This window comes from Nicotiana tabacum, chromosome 22 (genome assembly GCF_000715075.1).
Source record: "Nicotiana tabacum cultivar K326 chromosome 22, ASM71507v2, whole genome shotgun sequence".
NCBI classification, from domain to species: Eukaryota; Viridiplantae; Streptophyta; class Magnoliopsida; order Solanales; family Solanaceae; genus Nicotiana; species Nicotiana tabacum.
The window spans coordinates 88,783,749-88,807,196 of NC_134101.1; the positions used below are offsets into that span (position 1 = coordinate 88,783,749).

The following is a 23,448-nucleotide window of genomic DNA, read 5'->3' on the forward strand; positions in this document are numbered from 1 at the left end:
GCAATCAGGCGCCCACCAGGAGAACAAGCGAATATCGTTCGTGTTTTTGGCAATCAGGTGCCCACCTGGAAAATAAGGGAATATAGTTCGATTTTTTGGCAATCAGGTGCCCACCTGGAGAATAAGAGAATACAGTTCAAATTTTGGCAATCAGGTGCCAAGCTAGAGAATAGGGAAATGTAGTTCAAGTTTTGGCAATCAGGCGCCCACCTGGAGAACAAGTGAATACATTTCAAATAATAGCAATCAGGCGCCGAGCTGGAGAACAGGGGAATATAATTCAAGTTTTGGCAATCAGGCGCCCACCTGGAAAACAAGGGAATACAGTTCAAGTTTTGGCAATCCGGCGCCCACCTGGAAAATAAGGGAATATAGTTTGAGTATTTGGCAATCAGGCACCCACCTGGAGAAAAAGGGATTATAGTTCATGTTTTGGCAATCAGGCGCCCACTTGGAGAACAAGGGAATACAGTTCAAGTTTTAGCAATCATGTGCTCTCCTAGAAAATAAGGGAATACAATTCAAGTTTTTGGCAATCAGGCGCCCACCTGGAGAACAAGGGAATATAGTTCAAGTTTTTGGCAATCAGGCGTCCACCTGTAGATTAAAGGAATACAATCATGTTTTTGGAAATCAGGCGCCCACCTAGAAAATAAGGGAATACAGTTCGAATTTTTGGCAGTCAGGCACCCACCTAGAAAACAATGGAATACAGTTAAAGTTTTGGCAATCAGGTGTCTACCCGGACCACCAGGAGAATAAGGGAATACAGTTCATGTTTTGGCTATCAGGCGGCCACCTAGAAAACAAGGGAATACAGTTTGAATTTTTGGCAGTCAGGCACCCACCTAGAAAATAAGGGAATATAGTTCAAGTTTTGTTAATTAGGCGCTCACCTGAAGAACAAGGGAATACAGTTCATGTTCTGGCAATCAGGCGCCCACTTGGAGAACAAGGGAATACAGTTCAAGTTTTTGGCAATCAGGTGCCCATCTGGAGAACAATGGAATATAGTTCATGTTTTTGGCAATCAGGCGCCCACCTAAAAAACAAGGGAATACAGTTCGAGTTTTTGACAATCAGGCACCCACCTGGAGAACAAGGGAGTACAATTCAAGTTTGGGCAATCAGGCGTCTACCCGGACCACCTAGAGAATAAGGGAATACAGTTCATGTTTTGGCTATCAGGCACCCACCTGGAGAACAAGGGAACATAGTTCAAGTTTTTGGTAATCAGGAGCCCACTTGGAGAACAAGGGAATACAGTTCAACTTTTGGCAATCAGGCGATCACATGGAGAACAAGGGAATACAGTTCATTTTTTGGCAATTAGGCGCCCACCTGGAGAAAAAAGAATTATAGTTCATGTTTTGGCAATTAGGTGCCCACCTGGAGAGCAAGGGAATACAGTTCAAGTATTGGGAACATGGCGCCCACCAGTAGAACAAGGGAATATAGTTCAAGTTTTTGGCAACAGGTGCCCACCTGGAGATCAAAGGAATACAGTTCATGTTTTTGGCAATTAGGCTCCCACCTAGAAAACAAGGGAATACAGTTCGAATTTTTGGCAGTCAGACAGCCACCTAGAAAACAAGGGAATACAGTTCAAGTTTTGTTAATTAGGCGCTCACCTGGAGAACAAGGGAATACAGTTCATGTTTTGGCAATCAGGTGCCTACTTGAAGAACAAGGGAATACAATTCAAGTTTTTGGCAATCAGGTGCCAACCTGGAGAACAAGGCAATACAGTTCATGTTTTTGGCAACCAGGCGCCCACCTACAAAACAAGGGAATACAGTTCGAGTTTTTGGAAATCAGGCACCCACCTGGAGAACAAGGGAGTACAGTTCAAGTTTTGGCAATCAGGCGTCCACCCGGACCACCTGGAGAATAAGGAAATACAGTTCATGTTTTGGCTATCAGTAGAAAACAAGGGAATACAGTTCGAATTTTTGGCAGTCAGGCACCCACCTAGAAAACAAGGGAATACAGTTCAAGTTTTGTTAATTAGGCGGTAACCTGGAGAACAAGGGAATACAATTCATGTTTTGTCAATCAGGCGCCCACTTGGAAAACAAGGGAATACAGTTCAAGTTTTTGGCAATCAGGTGCCCACCTGGAGAACAAGGGAATACAGTTCATGTTTTTGGTAATTAGACACTTACCTAGAAAACAAGGCAATACAGTTTGAGTTTTTGGCATTCAGGCACCCACCGGGAGAACAAGGGAGTACAGTTCAAGTTTTGGCAATCAGGCACCCACCTAGAGAAAAAGCGATTACAGTTCATGATTTGGCAATTAGGCGCCCACTTGGAGAACAAGGGAATACAGTTCATGTTTTGGCAATCAGGTGCCCACCTGAAAAATAAGGGAATATAGTTCATGTTTTTGGCAATCAGGCACCCACCTGGAGAACAAGGGAAAATAGTTCAAGTTTTTAGCAATCAGGCGCCCACCTGGAGAAAAAGGGAATACAGTTCAAGTTTTGGCAATCAAGCGTCCACCTGGACCACCTAGAGAACAAGGGAATACAGTTCATGTTTTGGCAATCAGGCGCCCACCTGGAGAACAAGAGAATAAAGTTCAAGTTTTTGTAATCAAGCGCCCACTTGGAGAACAAGGGAATACAGTTCAAGTTTTGGCAATCCAGCACCCACCTGAAAAACAAGGGAATATAGTTCGAGTATTTGGCAATCAGGCACCCAACTAGAGAAAAAGGGATTATAGTTTATGTTTTGGCAATCAGGCGTCCACCTGGAGATCAAAGGAATACAGTTCATGTTTTTGGCAATCAGGCGCCCACTTAGAAAACAAGGGAATACAATTCAAATTTTTGGTAGTCAGGCACCCACCTAGAAAACAAGGGAATACAGTTCAAGTTTTGGTAATTAGGCGCTCACCTATAGAACAAGGGAATACAGTTCATGTTTTAGCAATCATGTGCCCTCCTGGAAAACAAGGGAATACAATTCAAGTTTTTGGCAATCAGGCGCCCACCTAGAGAACAAGGGAATATAGTTCAAGTTTTTGGCAATCAGGCGTTCACCTGAAGATCAAAGGAATACAGTTCATATTTTTGGCAATCAGGCGCCCACTTAGGAATCAAGGGAATACAGTTCGAATTTTTGGCAGTCAGGCACCCACCTAGAAAACAAGGGAATACAGTTCAAGTTTTGTTAATTAGGCGCTCACCTGGAGAACTAGGGAATACAATTCATGTTTTGGCAATCAGGCACCCACTTGGAGAACAAGGGAATATAGTTCAAGTTTTTGGCAATCAGGTGCCCACCTGGAGAACAAGGGAATATAGTTCATGTTTTTGGCAATCAGGCGCCCACCTAAAAAACAAGGGAATACAGTTCGAGTTTTTGACAATCAGGCACCCACCAGGAGAACAAGGGAGTACAGTTCAAGTTTGGGCAATCAGGCGTCCACCCGGACCACCTGGAGAACAAGGGAATACAGTTCATGTTTTGGCTATCAGGCACCCACCTAGAGAACAAGGGAACATAGTTCAAGTTTTTGGTAATCAGGCGCCCACTTGGAGAACAAGGGAATACAGTTCAACTTTTGGCAATCAAAAATTGCCAAAAGTAATCTATTACATTGAAAAAACTATACCTAGTGGGTGCCTGATTATCATTCAGAATTTTTGGATTTTAATTTTAATACTGCGATGTATAGAAATTTTTGGATTTTAATTTTAATACTGCGATGTATAGCAATTTTTGGATTTTAATTTTAATACTGCGATGTATACCTGCTGATACATATATTCATTGTTTTAATATTTGTAAGAATTATTGTTTTTATGTGTTGATAAGTCTCAAGATTATCTCTATAAAATTCAATTTCTTTCTCTATAGTTAATAAAGCTTTATTACGTTATCTATTATATTTAATTATATCTTTGCAGGTTTTAATATTGTGTTTAACACAATCTATTTTTCTATTTATGTTACTGAGGTTTTTAAGAAGTTTCCATTTCTGGGTATTATAGAATCTTATGTAATGAAAAGTGTTATGTTTCATTTATAAACAGATTTTATTAACTTGATATGTGATCATTAATCTGAATATAAATCTAATTCATATAGATCTAATATATCTATTTCTTGTGATACAATTAGTTCTGTAAATGCTTGTTCCATTACATATATTATTTCAAAAGTAACTAGAATATCATAAATTTTTCTTTTAACATCGTTATTAAGTCTGTTAAAGATATATAATATAAGTATTTTGTAGTCAATATTTTCTTCTAATAAATACGTGTGGTTGTTCATTCAGATTTACTATTTATCCTTATCATGTGTTTACTAAACATATTCCCTCTAACCTCTTTGTTTATCATAGAGTTTATCATATTTTAATAAGTTATACTGAACAATCTTTTCTGGTCACTACCATGTTTTTCATGCTTCAATCATTTACCCTAACAGCGCCTCAACTCTGTGTACTCCCCTAAACGGCTTCCTTGCCTACTGGTTTCCACTTTAGGATGGCATAGTCTGGGCTTAACTACTCTCAGCATTATTAGACAGGCAAACTTTCTCAAAATGTTCTTTATAACAGTACTATAACATGATAAACAATTATGATATTCAAGAGATTATAAGGAATATAAGAGTTTAGTTAAACATGATTATGAATAAACTTACCTGGTTTTGTAACTCATTTGAATGCTCCATAGCTTTCAGAAGTTTCTATATAATCAGATATTTTATTGAGAGAAGATAAGCGAGAGAAGGTGAGTATGAGGATGTCTGAGGATGATCTCTCCTCTTCTGATTTACAAAATATATAGAAAATTTAAACGACTCCTACTGTTCATGAACGACCTTTACTGTTCATGAATGTGAATCGTACTATTTACTTTACGATTTTTTTACATGACTCTTACTATTCATGAACGACCTTTACTGTTCATGATTATGACTCTTACTATTTACTTTACGTCTTTTTTACATGACTCTTACTATTCATGAATGACCTTTACTGTTCATGATTATGACTCTTACTATTTACTTTACATTTTTTGTTTTCAATAGCTGTCTTCTTCTTTTGTCTTCTTGCCGATACTTTTATTCTAGTTGGACTTCTGGTACTTGGTTATCTTCTCCGTTGCATTTCGAACATATGTGGTCTGGATATTTGTGTCTCACTAGTTTGCAGTATCTTGTCAATAACTCATTAGAAATAAATTCCTTCTTCAAGGCTCTTGTAGTTGGCTGTGCTTCTGGTTTTAGCAATGATAAAATCCATTTTTGGCCTTCTTCCATATCTCCTTGTCGTAGTTCTTTTGAATTGGCATATATCATTAACTGGTCTCTGGAATAATAGCTCCAGATAGCATTTCCTTGTAGATAATTGTTAGCTAGTTCTTGAATAATAGTTGCTATACCAATTATTCTTTTGTTGGCATAGAAACTTGGTATCTCCATTTTCTGTATCTCCGGTTGTTGCTCTATTTCTTCCGGTATTATCATATCTCGTGTTAGTCCTATCTTTATCACCTGTATAATGGGTTTTATTTCATCATATAGTATTTCAGCTGGTGCTGTATAGAATTTGATGAAGAATAGGTTGCCTTTTGTAATTCTTTTGAAGGTGATAAATGCTTTGTATAGCTCTGGTATTCCAATTATTTCTTCTCCGTCGTGGGTATATACAGTGCTAAGTAGTCCGTAGTTATAACATGTCTTTACTAGGTTGGCTTTTGTTTTTGGTTGGGCTATTAGCCTATTATATCCCTGTAGTTTTTGGGTTACATAATCCTGTGTTGGATCTGTAGTGGTAGTTGACCTGGGATTTAGGTTCAGAAATATCTGGATTTTATATATATTCTCAATATATGTTTGAGTAATATGGTTATATACCTTTTTGTTGTGATGTAGGCTATTAGCATAGGTTCAAGTTTGTGGGTTTATAACTATTGCTTCTTTTGGCTTTTTTGATGTGAATGGCTTATCAAATACGTTGTTTAGATTTACATTGGTATGTAGCTTCTTGTTAACTTGTTTTCTTGTGCCTGCAGCTGTAGGTAAACAAACTTTGTCATGGGTTTTATGGAGTTTCCCAACGTCTCCTTCTACCTCTGGAAGTTTAGAGTCTTTCGATCGACTTAGCTCCGCATTTTTATAGTCATGCTGCTGACTTTCTAGCTGTTGTAATCTTTTTCCCATACTCTCCATTTGTAAGGATAGAGTAGTAAGGATTGCAAATATATCTTTGGGTTCTTGGTTCTCATCAGTTTGAGTACCTTTGTCTTGATAAGTAATCTGCAATAACATTTTTGTCAGTTCTTATTACTTCAATTGTAAATGTAAAATTCTGTATATTTAATACAAGTCTTCTTATTTCCTTCGTAGTTACTGAATCTTGTACTTTCCGAGTTATCCACCATTTCACTTGTGTATTATCTGTTCTTACAATAAACTTGTTATAAACGATATATGGCTCAAATGCTAACAAACATTTATATAATCCAAATAGTTCTTTTCTATTTATCTTCCATTTTATTTGTGGTTCCGTGTATGATCCTGAATAATATCTACAATGGTGTTCAATTTTTTCATTATCATATTTATATTTTAGAACTCCTCCGTAGCTGTGATCACTAGAATCAGTTTCTACTATGTACGTAAACTGTCTTTTTTCATCTGGAAAATATAGTTTTGGTAATTGTTTACACATATTTTTTATTTTCTTTATATGTATTTTATCTTTTTCGTCAAAATGGTATTCTACATCTTTTTTTAATTTTTTCTGTAATGGTTTTAAGTTTTCTGCTAATTTAGGAATATATTCTCTTACTTGGTTAACCAATCCTAAAAATGACTGTAACTTCTTTTTTGTATCAAGTGTTTCATTTAAGTTAATTATTTTTTGTACTATATGGGTTTGCATTTTTATTCCGTTTTTGTCTATTTGTATACCTAAAAATTCTATTTGATTTTTCATTACTTCTGCTTTCTTTTTACTTAAACTTATTCCTGATATTTCTACAATGTGTATGAATTTTTCTATTAGTTTTATATGTTCGTTCTCTGTTCTAGAATATAGCAGTATATCATCTATATATATTATACAATTTTCTAATTGGTTAAAGTAGTTATCCACAAAATGTTGATATCTACCTGGTGCATTTTTATATCCAAATGGTAATACATTCCATTCATAAAATCCTTGTGGTACTGTGAATGCTGTTAACTTCTTAGATTCGTCTTCTAGTTTTAAATGGTAAAATCCTGATTTACAATCAAACTTACTGAAATAGTTATATCCTTGTATTTGTCTGATTTTTAGTATTTTATTTGGTATCGGGCAATTATATATTTTTGTTTTTGCATTTAATTTTCTATAATCTATAACCATACGGCTTTTTCCTCGTTTTTGTTCACTATGCTTATTTACTATAAATGTCGGGCTAGTATGTTTACTATTACTTTCTTGTATGTACTTATTGTCTAATAATTCCTTTATATGCATTTTAAATTCTGTTAAATCATTAAAGTTGTATTTTAAAGGTTTTTGTGTTACTATGCTATTTTCATCTATTAGTTCAATCTTTATTTTTGTTTTATGTTTTTCCCATCCTTGGAGTGGATTATCATTATATAGTAATTCTAATTTATCTTGCAGTAGTTTTATTTTATTTATTGAGAAAATGATTATCTCTATATTATGGTTGCTTTGTATTACATTTTCTAATTTTTGGGTAATCTTTTCACTTCCTTTAATCCAGGGTGTTATTTTTCTTACTTTATTATTTACTCTTTTTGCTCCTAATTTTTGTTTACACGGGGTAGTAAACCACCAATGTGTTTTTGTTATTATATGTGGGTATAATTTATCTAAAAATGGCATTCCTAATAATATATCTTTATTTGTGAATTCATAACTATATATTTCTTCTATGGTTAATATTTTATCCCATATTTGTATCTTTATATTTCTTGCTTTGTATGTTATCATACTTCCCTCATTATTGAATCATGTTACTACTATGGGGTTTTTAGCTTTTCCCATTTACTTTCTGGTAAACAATTATGTCTACACATGTTAGCTTCTGCCCCTGTATCCATCATAGGTGTATAGTATCTATTATAATATCCTTCTACTATTATCTTGGCAAGTATGTATATCTTTGGCATTATATCAAAGTTCTTTTTATTATTATTTTCTTATTTTCATAACATATCGTTAATTGTCTATCTTCTAATTTGTATGGTTTGACTTTTTCTAACCATTTTATTCCTAGTGTAATGTTTTTATCGCCTTGATATATTTTAAAATTTATTAATATTGGTATTCCTCCAATAATTAATTCTTTTTCAGTTGTTTCTTCGTTTTTTCTTAACGCTTTTGGTAGTTCTGAATTTTGCTGTTCTATTGTTACTATCTCTTGTTCTGGTATTAATTTCCTTATAACATAATTCTCTTCCTGCCCTGTATTTATTAATATTAAATATTTTCTTTGGTCCATTATTCCCGTTATATAATAATGATGTGGGTTTATTTCTTCTATTTTTTGTTCTATTAATTTTTGTGGAGTTATATAATTTATTCTTCTTGATGTACTTCTTGATGTACTTATTCTTGATGACGTTTCTGGCATTTCGTTATTTGTTCGTTTCGACGTGCTTAATCTTTCTTTTACTATTTCTAAATCTTCTTCCATGTCCATTTCCGTATAACTGTAATCATTGTTGTCTATAACTGATACTATTCTTTCGAATGGATTTTCTATTTTTATTTTATTTATTTTATTTTTAGCTGTTATCATATGTTTTGTTGTTAGGACATATAGATTTTTACATCTTGCTGTGAATATTTTACTTCCTGGTGCTAATTCTATTCCAGACATTTTCCAGTATAGCACTAATGATTTATCTATATTTTTATCATCTATTGCTACTGAATAGTTGGCACTTACTATAAATTTAAATTTTTGGTATATTAAGTTACCTCTTACGGCACTTATTATACTCTTTTCTATAGGTTGTACAATTCTATCATCTGCCAAGTATATTTCTATAGGGGTATCTATTCCTTCCCTAAAACATGCTTTTATTAGGATTTCTGTTCCTCCTAAGTGTACGTATTTTATTGGATTTTTTGCTTTTATATCTTGTATTTCTTTATTTAGTAGTTTTTTATTTAAAATTGGTATTTATGCTTTACCTTTGATGTATTTACAATCTATTATATGTTCTCTCTGGCTCACTACATAGTATTCTTCTTTCTGTCTTTTAAACCAATTCTTTATTGTTGGTACTTCTAATATTTTGTCTATGCTTAGATCCAATTCTTTTCCTTTTATCTGTTCAAATATATTAGCGTCAAATATTATTTTTTGTTCTGAAGATTGTTCATCTTGGTGTTCTTCTTGTTGTATAATTTGTATATCTTTTTCAGTCATTACTTTCTTCGTCTGATTCTTCTATATTATTGTCTATTTCTTTTTCATTTTCGGGGAACTCGTTTTCTGATATCTCATATATGCTGTCTTCACTGCTTAATTCATAATCTACATATTCTATTTGTGTATATTTATCATTATCTATCATTATTTCGGTAATTTGTTTTTTCTTTGGGTTTTTTGGTAATCTACAATCTTTGGCTAAGTGTCCTAGCTTTCCACAATTATAGCAAGTACATTCTGTTAGTTTTTTCTTTTTTCTATATGGTTTTTTATGTTTATAATTTTTTACATAATATCTTCCTCTTGGTTTCCTATATTTATATTTTGAATATTTTGATTTAAATTTCTTTCTCTTTCCTTCTTTTTTTGTAATATTTATCTGTGCAGCCAAATTGGGGTGCTATTCTACTTTTGCAACATGCCAAATTTTTTACTAATATTTTATCCATTTTGATATTTTCTTTATACTTTTCGCATAATTCTATAAACCAGTTTTGTAGAAATTTTATTCGCGCTCCTACAGTATCTGCTAGGTCTGCTTCATTCCAGTTTTTTATTATTTTTGAGCTAAACGGTTCTGGTAATTTTGTAAAATATAATTTTCTTATTTCCTTACTTTCATCTGGACTATATGTTCCTTTATAATAATAGTCTCTAAATGCACAAGTATATTCGTCTATATAACACATATTACATATTGCTAATTTTGTCATCAAATTTCTATTTGTAGTTTTTTCTTTATTTTGTTCTTCTACTTCTGTTGTCATACTACTAAACTCATTTCTTATTGCTATTTCATATTTATTCAATATATCTGTCACTGTTGTTGCTGTTGTTCCATCAAGTTTTTTATTACTTCTTAATGTATCTAGGCTTTCACTTGATAAATTTTGTAACCATAGTTTTATCGTTCCTATAAGTGTTCTTTCTATATATCCTGGTGTTTCAGCTATTGTAATTTTATTATCTATTAGTTGTTTGGAGATGTACCCTATCCATAATTGGATTGTTTTATTTATATCTGCTACACAATCTAGATCCAAAAAATTACATTGTTCAGTTATCTGTCTTGGTGTCAATTTCCTATTTAGCCTTTTATCCCATAATGTTTTATTTCTATCATATGAATCATAACTTACTTTGTAATAGGTTGGGTTTAGTTGTCTTGGATTTTTTACTCCTGATGTGCTTGGTTTATCTTCAATCATATCTCCTATATTTATTTCTGGATTTGTTTTCATCTTTTCCGTTTTTTCTATTAGTTCTGTATATGTTTCACTTGTTTCTGAATAGTCTTCTCCTAGATTTGTGTTGTTATCACTTTGGTCATTTATTTCGTTCATGCTTATTTTTGGTGGATTATCCTGTATTTCTTCTAACTGTAATTTGAACTTTTCTATCTCATTTGTCAGTTTTAGCTCTTGTTCTTCTTCTTTACGTTTTTCTTTTTCTTTTAGTTTATTAGTGTATAGCTGTTTTAGCATTTCTAATTCTTTTTCTAATTCTGTTATCTTAGTGTTTTTTACTTCTTCTATATGTTGTATTTTTTCTTTAGCTTGTTGTTGTATTTCTTTTATTTCTTCGTTTTCTTTTGTTATTCTAACCATTGCGGTTAAACTATCTTCTAGTTTTACAGTTTCTTTTTCTAACATTAAGTTCAGGTTATTTCCTATTTTCTTGTATCTTCTTCCTAAGTTGGAAAATATTATTGTTATTTTTAATCCTTCTGGACTTTCATATGTTTTCGCTTCTAGTGCAAACTCTTCTTTATTCATCTTTTATTTATAAGATAGCAAATATATTTATATTCTGTTTTAGATATTATATCGATTAATCCAGATAGCCTAGCTTTGTTTGTTGATGTAATACTTATGTATTCATATTCTAGGTATAGTTTTTTCAGTTTCTTCCTTATTTTCCTTGATTTTTTAATTATTTTAATCTGTGTATTTTCTGTAATTGTCTCATTATTTATGGGTATTTCTTGCAGATTTGTACTATTAATGTCAATGTTCCTTTCCATAGTTTTGTTTCTTAAAGTATATGTTTATTTGTCATAGCTCTGATACCAACTTGCATTTTTGGCAATCAGGTGCTTACCTAGGAAACAAGGGAATACAGTTCCAGTTTTTGGCAATAAGGCACCCACCTGGAGAACAAGGGAAAATAGTTCAAGTTTTTGGCAATCAGCCGCCCACCTGGAGAAAAAGGGAATACAGTTCAAATTTTGGCAATCAAGCATCAACCTGGACCACCTAGAGAACAGGGGAATACAATTCAAGTTTTGGAAATCAGGCGCCCACCTGGAGAACAAGAGAATAAATTTCAAGTTTTTGCAATCAAGCGCCCACCTGGAGAACAAGGGAATACAATTCAAGTTTTGGCAATCAGGTGTCCACCCGGACCACCTGGAGAATAAGGGAATACAGTTCATGTTTTGGCTATCAGTAGAAAACAAGGGAATACAGTTCGAATTTTTGGCAGTCAGGCACCCACCTAGAAAACAAGGGAATACAGTTCAAGTTTTGTTAATTAGGCGCTCACCTGGAGAACAAGGGAATACAATTAATGTTTTGGCAATCAGGCGCCGACTTGGAGAACAAGGGAATACAGTTTAAGTTTTTGGCAATCAGGTGCCCACCTGGAGAACAAGGGAATACAATTGATGTTTTTGGCAATCAGGCACTTATCTAGAAAACAAGGGAATACATTTCGAGTTTTTGGCAATCAGGCACTCACCTGGAGAACAAGGGAGTACAGTTAAAGTTTGGCAATCAGGCACCCACCTGGAGAAAAAGCGATTACAGTTCATGATTTGGCAATTAGGGGCCCACTTGGAGAACAAGAGAATACAGTTCAAGTTTTGGCAATCAGGTGCCCACCTGAAAAACAACGGAATATAGTTCATGTTTTTGGCAATCAGGCACCCACCTAGAGAACAAGGGAAAATAGTTCAAGTTTTTGGCAATCAGGCGCCCACCTGGAGAAAAAGGGAATACAGTTCAAGTTTTGGCAATCAAGCGTCCACCTGGACCACCTAGAGAACAAGGGAATACAGTTCATCTTTTGGAAATCAGGCGCCCACCTGGAGAAGAAGAGAATAAAGTTCAAGTTTTTGCAGTCAAGCGCCCATCTGGAGAACAAGGGAATACATTTCAAGTTTTGGTAATTAGGCGCTCACCTAGAGAACAAGAGAATACAGTTCATGTTTTGGCAATCAGGCATCCTCTTGGAGATCAAGGGAATATAGTTCAAGTTTTTGGCAATCAGGTGCCTACCTGGAGAACAAGGGAATACAGTTCATGTTTTTGGCAATCAGGCGCCCACCTAGAAAACAAGGGAATACAGTTCGAGTTTTTGGCAATCAGGCACCCACCTGGAGAACAAGGGAATACAGTTCGAGTTTTGGCAATCAGGTGTCCACCTGGACCACCTGGAGAATAAGGGAATACAGTTCATGTTTTGGCTATCAGTAGAAAACAAGGGAATACAGTTCGAATTTTTGGTAGTCAGGCACCCACCTAGAAAACAAGGGAATACAGTTCAAGTTTTGTTAATTAGGCGCTCACCTGGAGAATAAGGGAATACAGTTGATGTTTTGGCAATAAGGCGCCCACTTAGAGAACAAGGGAATACAATTCAAGTTTTAAGCAATCAGGTGCCCACTTGGAGAACAAGGGAATACAGTTCATGTTTTTGTCAATCAGGCACCTACCTAGAAAACAAGGGAATATAGTTCTAGTTTTTGGCAATCAGGCACCCACCTGGAGAACAAGCGAATATCGTTCGTGTTTTTGGCAATCAGGCTCCCACCTGGAAAATAAGGGAATATAGTTAGAATTTTTTTCAATCAGGTGCCCACTTGGAGAATAAGAGAATACAGTTCAAGTTTTGGCAATCAGGCGTCCACCCGGACCACCTGGAGAATAAGGGAATACATTTCATATTTTGGCTATCAGTAGAAAACAAGGGAATACAGTTCGATTTTTTGGCAGTCAGGCACCCACCTAGAAAACAAGGCTATACAGTTCAAGTTTTGTTAATTAGGCGCTCACCTGGAGAACAAGGGAATACAGTTCATGTATTGGCAATCAGGCGCCCATTTGGAGAACAAGGGAATAAAATTCAAGTTTTTGGCAATCAGGTGCCCACCTGGAGAAAAAGGGAAAGCAGTTCATGTTTTTGGCCACCAGCCGCCCACCTAGAAAACAAGGGAATACAATTCGAGCTTTTGGAAATCAGGCACCCACCTAGAGAACAAGGGAGTACAGTTCAAGTTTTGGCAATTACAGTACATGATTTGGCAATTAGGCGCCCACTTGGAGAACAAGGGAATACATTTCAAGTTTTGTCAATCAGGTGTCCACCTGAAAAACAAAGGAATATAGTTCATGTTTTTGGCAATCAGGCACCCACCTGGAGAACAAGTGAAAATAGTTCAAGTTTTTGGCAATCAAGCGCCCACCTGGAAAAAAAGGGAATACAGTTCAAGTTTTGGCAATCAAGCGTCCACCTGAACCACCTAGAGAACAAGGGAATACAGTTCATGTTTTGACAATCAGGCGCCCACCTGGAGAAGAAGAGAATAAAGTTTTGTTAATTAGGTGCTCACCTGGAGAACAAGGGAATGCAGTTCAAGTTTTGTTAATTAGGCGCTCACCTGGAGAACAAGGGAATACAGTTCAAGTTTTGTTAATTAGGCGCTCACCTGGAGAACAAGGGAATACAGTTCAAGTTTTTGGCAATCAGGTGCCCACCTGGAGAACAAGGGAATACAGTTCATGTTTTTGGCAATCAGGTGCTTACCTAGGAAACAAGGGAATACAGTTCGAGTTTTTGGAAATCAGGCACCCACCTAGATAACAAGGGAATACAGTTCAAGTTTTGTTAATTAGGCGCTCACCTGGAGAACAAGGGAATACAATTAATGTTTTGGCAATCAGGCGCCGACTTGGAGAACAAGGGAATACAGTTCATGTTTTTGGCAATCAGGTGCCCACCTGGAGAACAAGGGAATACAATTGATGTTTTTGGCTATCAGGCACTTATCTAGAAAACAAGGGAATACATTTCGAGTTTTTGGCAATCAGGCACCCACCTGGAGAACAAGGGAGTACAGTTAAATTTTGGCAATCAGGCACCCACCTGGAGAAAAAGCGATTACAGTTCATGATTTGGCAATTAGGGGCCCACTTGGAGAACAAGAGAATACAGTTCATGTTTTGGTGCCTGACTGCCAAAAATTCGAACTGTATTCCCTTGTTCATCTTTTGGCAATCAGGCGCCCACCTGGAGAAGAAGAGAATAAAGTTCAAGTTTTTGCAATCAATCGCCCACCAGGAGAACAAGGGAATACATTTCATGTTTTGGTAATTAGGCGCTCACCTAGAGAACAAGGGAATACAGTTCATGTTTTGGCAATCAGGCATCCTATTGGAGAACAAGGGAATACAGTTCAAGTTTTTGGCAATCAAGTGCCTAGATGGAGAACAAGGGAATACAGTTCATGTTTTTAGCAATCTGGCGCCCACCTAGAAAACAAGGGAATACAGTTCAAGTTTTTTGCAATCAGGCACCCACCTGGAGAACAAGGGAATACAGTTCGAGTTTTGGCAATCAGGTGTCCACCCGGACCACCTGGAGAATAAGGGAATACAGTTCATGTTTTGGCTATCAATAGAAAACAAGGGAATACAGTTCGAATTTTTGGCAGTCAGACACCCACCTAGAAAACAAGGGAATACAGTTCAAGTTTTGTTAATTAGACGTTCACCTGGAGAACAAGGGAATATAGTTCATGTTTTGGCAATTAGGCCCTCACCTAGAGAACAAGGGAATACAGTTCATGTTTTGGATATCAGTAGAAAACAAGGGAATACAGTTCGAATTTTTCGCAGTCAGGCACCCACCTAGAAAACAAGGGAATACATTTCAAGTTTTGTTAATTAGGCGCTTACCTGGAGAACAAGAGAATACAGTTGATGTTTTGGCAATCAGGCGCCCACTTAGAGAACAAGGGAATACAGTTCAAGTTTTAAGCAATCAGGTGCCCACCTGGAGAACAAGGGAATATAGTTCATGTTTTTGGCAATCAGGCACCTACCTAGAAAACAAGGGAATATAGTTCGAGTTTTTGGCAATCAGGCACCCACATGGAGAACAAGCGAATATCGTTCGTGTTTTTGGCAATCAGGCGCCCACCTGGAAAATAAGGGAATATAGTTAGAATTTTTGTCAATCAGGTGCCCACCTGGAGAATAAGAGAATACAGTTCAAGTTTTGGCAATCAGGCGTCCACCCGGACCACCTGGAGAATAAGGGAATACATTTCATATTTTGGCTATCAGTAGAAAACAAGGGAATACAGTTCGATTTTTTGGCAGTCAGGCACCCACCTAGAAAACAAGGCAATACAGTTCAAGTTTTGTTAATTAGGCGCTCACTTGGAGAACAAGGGAATACAGTTCATGTTTTGGCAATCAGGCGCCCACTTGGAGAACAAGGGAATACAATTCAAGTTTTTGGCAATCAAGTGCCCACCTGGAGAAAAAAGGAAAGCAGTTCATGTTTTTGGCCACCAGCCGCCCACCTAGAAAACAAGGGAATACAGTTCGAGTTTTTGGCAATCAGGCACCCACCTAGAGAACAAGGGAATACAGTTCGAGTTTTGGCAATCAGGTGTCCACCCGGACCACCTGGAGAATAAGGGAATACAGTTCATGTTTTGGCTATCAGTAGAAAACAAGGGAATACAGTTCGAATTTTTGGCAGTCAGGCACCCACCTAGAAAACAAGGGAATACAGTTCAAGTTTTGTTAATTAGACTCTCACCTGGAGAACAAGGGAATATAGTTCATGTTTTGGCAATCAGGCGCCCACTTGGAGAACAAGGGAATACAGTTCAAGTTTTTGGAAATCAGGTACCCACCTGGAGAACAAGGGAATACAGTTCATGTTTTTGGCAATCAGGCACCCACCTGGAGAACAAGGGAATACAGTTCAAGTTTTGGCAATCAGGCTCCCACCTGGAGAAAAAGCGATTACAGTTCATGATTTGGCAATTAGTCGCCCACTTGGAGAACAAGGGAATACAGTTCAAGTTTTGGCAATCAGGTGTCCACCTGAAAAACAAGGGAATATAGTTCATGTTTTTGGCAATCAGGCACCCACCTGGAGAACAAGTGAAAATAGTTCAAGTTTTTGGCAATCAAGCGCCCACCTGGAAAAAAAGGGAATACAGTTCAAGTTTTGGCAATCAAGCGTCCACCTGAACCACCTAGAGAACAAGGGAATACAGTTCATGTTTTGACAATCAGGCGCCCACCTGGAGAAGAAAAGAATAAAGTTTTGTTAATTAGGCGCTCACCTAGAGAACAAGGGAATACAGTTCAAGTTTTGTTAATTAGGCGCTCACCTGGAGAACAAGGGAATACAGTTCAAGTTTTGTTAATTAGGCGCTAGCCTGGAGAACAAGGGAATACAGTTCAAGTTTTTGGCAATCAGGTGCCCACCTGGAGAACAAGGGAATACAGTTCATGTTTTTGGCAATCAGGTGCTTACGTAGGAAACAAGGGAATACAGTTCGAGTTTTTGGAAATCAGGCACCCACCTAGATAACAAGGGAATACAGTTCATCTTTTGGCAATCAGGCGCCCACCTGGAGAAGAAGAGAATAAAGTTCATGTTTTTGCAATCAAGCGCCCACCAGGATAACAAGGGAATACATTTCATGTTTTGGTAATTAGGCGCTCACCTAGAGAACAAGGGAATACAGTTCATGTTTTGGCAATCAGGCATCCTATTGGAGAACAAGGGAATACAGTTCAAGTTTTTGGCAATCAAGTGCCTACCTGGAGAACAAGGGAATACAGTTCATGTTTTTGGCAATCTGGCGCCCACCTAGAAAACAAGGGAATACAGTTCGAGTTTTTGGCAATCAGGCACCCACCTGGAGAACAAGGGAATACAGTTCGAGTTTTGGCAATCAGGTGTCCACCCGGACCACCTGGAGAATAAGGGAATACAGTTCATGTTTTGGCTATCAATAGAAAACAAGGGAATACAGTTCGAATTTTTGGCAGTCAGGCACCTACCTAGAAAACAAGGGAATACAGTTCAAGTTTTGTTAATTAGACGCTCACCTGGAGAACAAGGGAATATAGTTCATGTTTTGGCAATTAGGCGCTCACCTAGAGAACAAGGGAATACAGTTCATGTTTTGGATATCAGTAGAAAACAAGGGAATACAGTTCGAATTTTTCGCAGTCAGGCACCCACCTAGAAAACAAGGGAATACATTTCAAGTTTTGTTAATTAGGCGCTCACCTGGAGAACAAGGGAATACAGTTGATGTTTTGGCAATCAGGCGCCCACTTAGAGAACAAGGGAATACAGTTCAAGTTTTAAGCAATCAGGTGCCCACCTGGAGAACAAGGGAATACAGTTCATGTTTTTGGCAATCAGGCACCTACCTAGAAAACAAGGGAATATAGTTCGAGTTTTTGGCAATCAGGCACCCACATGGAGAACAAGCGAATATCGTTCGTGTTTTTTGCAATCAGGCGCCCACCTGGAAAATAAGGGAATATAGTTAGAATTTTTGTCAATCAGGTGCCCACCTGGAGAATAAGAGAATACAGTTCAAGTTATGGCAATCAGGCGTCCACCCGGACCACCTGGAGAATAAGGGAATACAGTTCATGATTTGGCAATCAGGTACCCACCTGAAAAACAAGGGAATATAGTTCATGTTTTTGGCAATCAGGCTCCCACCTGGAGAACAAGTGAAAATAGTTCAAGTTTTTGGCAATCAAGCGCCCACCTGGAAAAAAAGGGAATACAGTTCAAGTTTTGGCAATCAAGCGTCCACCTGAACCACCTAGAGAACAAGGGAATACAGTTCATGTTTTGACAATCAGGCGCCCACCTGGAGAAGAAGAGAATAAAGTTCAAGTTTTTGCAATCAAACGCCCACCTAGAGAACAGGGGAATACAGTTCATGTTTTGGTAATTAGGCACTCACCTAGATAACAAGGGAATACATTTCATGTTTTGGCAATCTGGCACCCTCTTGGAGAACAAGGGAATACAGTTCGAGTTTTTGGCAATCAGGCACCCAACTGGAGAACAAGGGAGTAGAGTTCAAGTTTTGGCAATTAGGCGTCAAACCGGACCACCTGGAGAATAAGGGAATACAGTTCATGTTTTGGCTATCAGTAGAAAACAAGGGAATACAATTCGAATTTTTGGCAGTCAGGCACCCACCTAGAAAACAAGGGAATACAGTTCAAGTTTTGTTAATTAGGCGCTCACCTGGAGAACAAGGGAATACAGTTCATGTTTTGGCAATCAGGCACCCACTTGGAGAACAAGGGAATACAGTTCAAGTTTTAAGCAATCTGGTGCCCACCTGGAGAACAAGGGAATACAGTTCAAGTTTTCGCAATCAGGTGCCCACCTGAAAAACAAGGGAATATAGTTCATGTTTTTGGCAATCATGCACTCACCTAGAGGACAAGGGAAAATAGTTCAAGTTTTTGGCAATCAGCCGCCCACCTGGAGAAAAAGGGAATACAGTTCACGTTTTGGCAATCAAGCATCCACCTAGACCACCTAGAGAACAAGGCAATACAGTTCAAGTTTTGTAAATCAGGCGCCCACCTGGAGAACAAGGGAATACAGTTCAAGTTTTGTAAATCAGGCGCCCACCTGGAGAACAAGAGAATAAAGTTCAAGTTTTTGCAATCAAGCGCCCACCTGGAGAACAAGGGATTACATTTCAAGTTTTTGGCAACCAGGCACCCACCTAGAAAACAAGGGAATACAATTCGAGTTTTTGGAAATCAAGCACCCACCTGGAGAACAAGGGAATACAGTTCAAGTTTTGGCAATCAGGCATCCACCCGGACCACCTGGAGAATAAGGGAATATAGTTCATGTTTTGGCTATCAGTAGAAAACAAGAGAATACAGTTCGAATTTTTGGCAGTCAGGCACCCACCTAGAAAACAAGGGAATACAGTTCAAGTTTTGTTAAGTAGGCGCTCACCTGGAGAACAAAGGAATACAGTTCATGTTTTGGCAATCAGGCGCCCACTTGGAGAATAAGGGAATACAGTTCAAGTTTTTGGCAATCAGGTGCCCACCCGGAGAACAAGGGAATACAGTTCATGTTTTTGGCAATCAGGCGCTTACCTAGAAAACAAGGGAATACAGTTCGAGTTTTTGGCAATCAGGCACCCACCTGGAGAATAAGGGAATACAGTTCAAGTTTTGGCAATCAGGTGTCCACCCGGACCACCTGGAGAATAAGGGAATACAATTCATGTTTTGGCTATCAGTAGAAAACAAGGGAATACATTTCAAATTTTTGGCAGTCAGGAACCTACCTAGAAAACAAGGGAATACAGTTCAAGTTTTGTTAATCAGGCACTCACCTGGAGAACAAGGGAATACAGTTAATGTTTTGGCAATCAGGCGCCCACTTGGAGAACAAGGGAATACAGTTCAAGTTTTTGGCAATCAGGTGCCCACCTGGAGAACAAGGGAATACAGTTCATGTTTTTGGCAATCAGGCACTTATCTAGAAAACAAGGGAATACATTTCGAGTTTTTGGCAATCAGGCACCCACCTGGAGAACAAGGGAATACAGTTAAAGTTTTGGCAATCAGGCACCCACCTGGAGAAAAAGCGATTACAGTTCATGATTTGGAAATTAGGGGCCCACTTGGAGAACAAGAGAATACAGTTCAAGTTTTGGCAATCAGGTGCCCACCTGAAAAACAAGAGAATGTAGTTCATGTTTTTGGCAATCAGGCACCCACCTAGAGAAGAAGGGAAAATAGTTCAAGTTTTTGGCAATCAGGCGCCCAGCTGGAGAAAAAGGGAATACAGTTCAAGTTTTGGCAATCAAGCGTCCACCTGGACCACCTAGAGAACAAGGGAATACAGTTCATCTTTTGGCAATCAGGCGCCCACCTGGAGAAAAAGAGAATAAAGTTCAAGTTTTTGCAATCAAGCGCCTACCTGGAGAACAAGGGAATACATTTCAAGTTTTGGTAATTAGGCGCTCACATAGAGAACAAGGGAATACAGTTCATGTTTTTGGCAATCTGGCGCCCACCTAGAAAACAAGGGAATACAGTTCGAGTTTTTTGCAATCAGGCATCCACCTGGAGAACAAGGGAATACAGTTCGAGTTTTGGCAATCAGGTGTCCACCCGGACCACCTGGAGAATAAGGGAATACAGTTCATGTTTTGGCTATCAATAGAAAACAAGGGAATACAGTTCGAATTTTTGGCAGTCAGGCACCCACCTAGAAAACAAGGGAATACAGTTCAAGTTTTGTTAATTAGACGCTCACCTGGAGAACTAGGGAATATAGTTCATGTTTTGGCAATTAGGCGCTCACCTAGAGAACAAGGGAATACAGTTCATGTTTTGGATATCAGTAGAAAACAAGGGAATACAGTTCGAATTTTTGGCAGTCAGGCACCCACCTAGAAAACAAGGGAATACAGTTCAAGTTTTGTTAATTAGGCGCTCACCTGGAGAACAAGGGAATACAGTTTATGTTTTGGCAATCAGGCGCCCACTTGGAGAACAAGGGAATACAGTTCATGTTTTTTGCAATCAGGTGCTTACCTAGGAAATAAGGGAATACAGTTCGAGTTTTTGGAAATCAGGCACCCACCTAGAGAACAAGGGAATACAGTTCATCTTTTGGGAATCAGGGGCCCACCTGGAAAAGAAGAGAATAAAGTTCAAGATTTTGCAATCAAGCACCCACCAGGAGAACAAGGGAATACATTTCAAGTTTTGGTAATTAGGCGCTCACCTAGAGAACAAGGGAATACAGTTCATGTTTTGGCAATCAGGCATCCTATTGGAGAACAAGGGAATACAGTTCAAGTTTTTGGCAATCAGGTGCCTACCTGGAGAACAAGGGAATACAGTTCATGTTTTTGGCAATCTGGCGCCCACCTAGAAAACAAGGGAATACAGTTCGAGTTTTGGGCAATCAGGCACCCACCTGGAGAACAAGGGAATACAGTTCGAGTTTTGGCAATCAGGTGTCCACCTGGACCACCTGGAGAATAAGGGAATACAGTTCATGTTTTGGCTATCAGTAGAAAACAAGGGAATACAGTTCGAATTTTTGGCAGTCAGGCACCCACCTGAAAAACAAGGGAATATAGTTCATGTTTTTGGCAATCAGGTACCCACCTGGAGAACAAGGGAAAATAGTTCAAGTTTTTGCAATCAGGCGCCCACCTGGAGAAAAAGGGAATACAGTTCAAGTTTTGGCAATCAAGCATCCACCTGAACCACCTAAAGAACAAGGGAATACAGTTCATGTTTTGGCAATCAGGCGCCCACCTGGTGAGGAAGAGAATAAAGTTCAAGTTTTTGCAATCAAGCGCCCACCTGGAGAACAGGGGAATACAGTTCATGTTTTGGTAATTAGGCACTCACCTAGATAACAAGGGAATACAGTTCATATTTTGGCAATCAGGCACCCACTTGGAGAATAAGGGAATACAGTTCAAGTTTTTGGCAATCAGGTGCCTACCTGGAGAACAAGGGAATACAGTTCATGTTTTTGGCAATCAGGCGCCCACCTAGAAAACAAGGGAATACAGTTCGAGTTTTTGGCAATCAGGCACCCACCTGGAGAACAAGGGAGTAGAGTTCAAGTTTTGGCAATCAGGCGTCCAACCGGACCACCTGGAGAATAAGGGAATACAGTTCATGTTTTGGCTATCAGTAGAAAACAAGGGAATACAATTCGAATTTTTGGCAGTTAGGCACCCACCTAGAAAACAAGGGAATACAGTTCATGTTTTGTTAATTAGGCACTCACCTGGAGAACAAGGGAATACAGTTCATGTTTTGGCAATTAGGCACCCACTTGGAGAACAAGGGAATACAGTTCAAGTTTTAAGCAATCAGGTGTCCACCTGGAGACCAAGGGAATACAGTTCAAGTTTTGGCAATCTGGCGCCCACCTAGAAAACAAGGGAATACAGTTCGAGTTTTTTGCAATCAGGCATCCACCTGGAGAACAAGGGAATACAGTTCGAGTTTTGGCAATCAGGTGTCCACCCGGACCACCTGGAGAATAAGGGAATACAGTTCATGTTTTGGCTATCAAGTAGAAAACAAGGGAATACAGTTCGAATTTTTGGCAGTCAGGCACCCACCTAGAAAACAAGGGAATACAGTTCAAGTTTTGTTAATTAGACTCTCACCTGGAGAACAAGGGAATATAGTTCATGTTTTGGCAATCAGGCGCCCACTTGGAGAACAAGGGAATACAGTTCAAGTTTTTGGAAATCAGGTACCCACCTGGAGAACAAGGGAATACAGTTCATGTTTTTGGCAATCAGGCACCCACCTGGAGAACAAGGGAATACAGTTCAAGTTTTGGCAATCAGGCTCCCACCTGGAGAAAAAGCGATTACAGTTCATGATTTGGCAATTAGTCGCCCACTTGGAGAACAAGGGAATACAGTTCAAGTTTTGGCAATCAGGTGTCCACCTGAAAAACAAGGGAATATAGTTCATGTTTTTGGCAATCAGGCACCCACCTGGAGAACAAGTGAAAATAGTTCAAGTTTTTGGCAATCAAGCGCCCACCTGGAAAAAAAGGGAATACAGTTCAAGTTTTGGCAATCAAGCGTCCACCTGAACCACCTAGAGAACAAGGGAATACAGTTCATGTTTTGACAATCAGGCGCCCACCTGGAGAAGAAAAGAATAAAGTTTTGTTAATTAGGCGCTCACCTAGAGAACAAGGGAATACAGTTCAAGTTTTGTTAATTAGGCGCTCACCTGGAGAACAAGGGAATACAGTTCAAGTTTTGTTAATTAGGCGCTAGCCTGGAGAACAAGGGAATACAGTTCAAGTTTTTGGCAATCAGGTGCCCACCTGGAGAACAAGGGAATACAGTTCATGTTTTTGGCAATCAGGTGCTTACGTAGGAAACAAGGGAATACAGTTCGAGTTTTTGGAAATCA

The 23,448-nt window shown here is 38.2% G+C and overlaps 1 pseudogene; it reads right to left on the reverse strand.

The window, feature by feature from the left end:
* Positions 1-2,936: 2,936 nt before the first annotated feature.
* LOC107781271 (uncharacterized) lies at positions 2,937-10,911 on the reverse strand (annotated as a pseudogene).
* Positions 10,912-23,448: the final 12,537 nt, after the last annotated feature.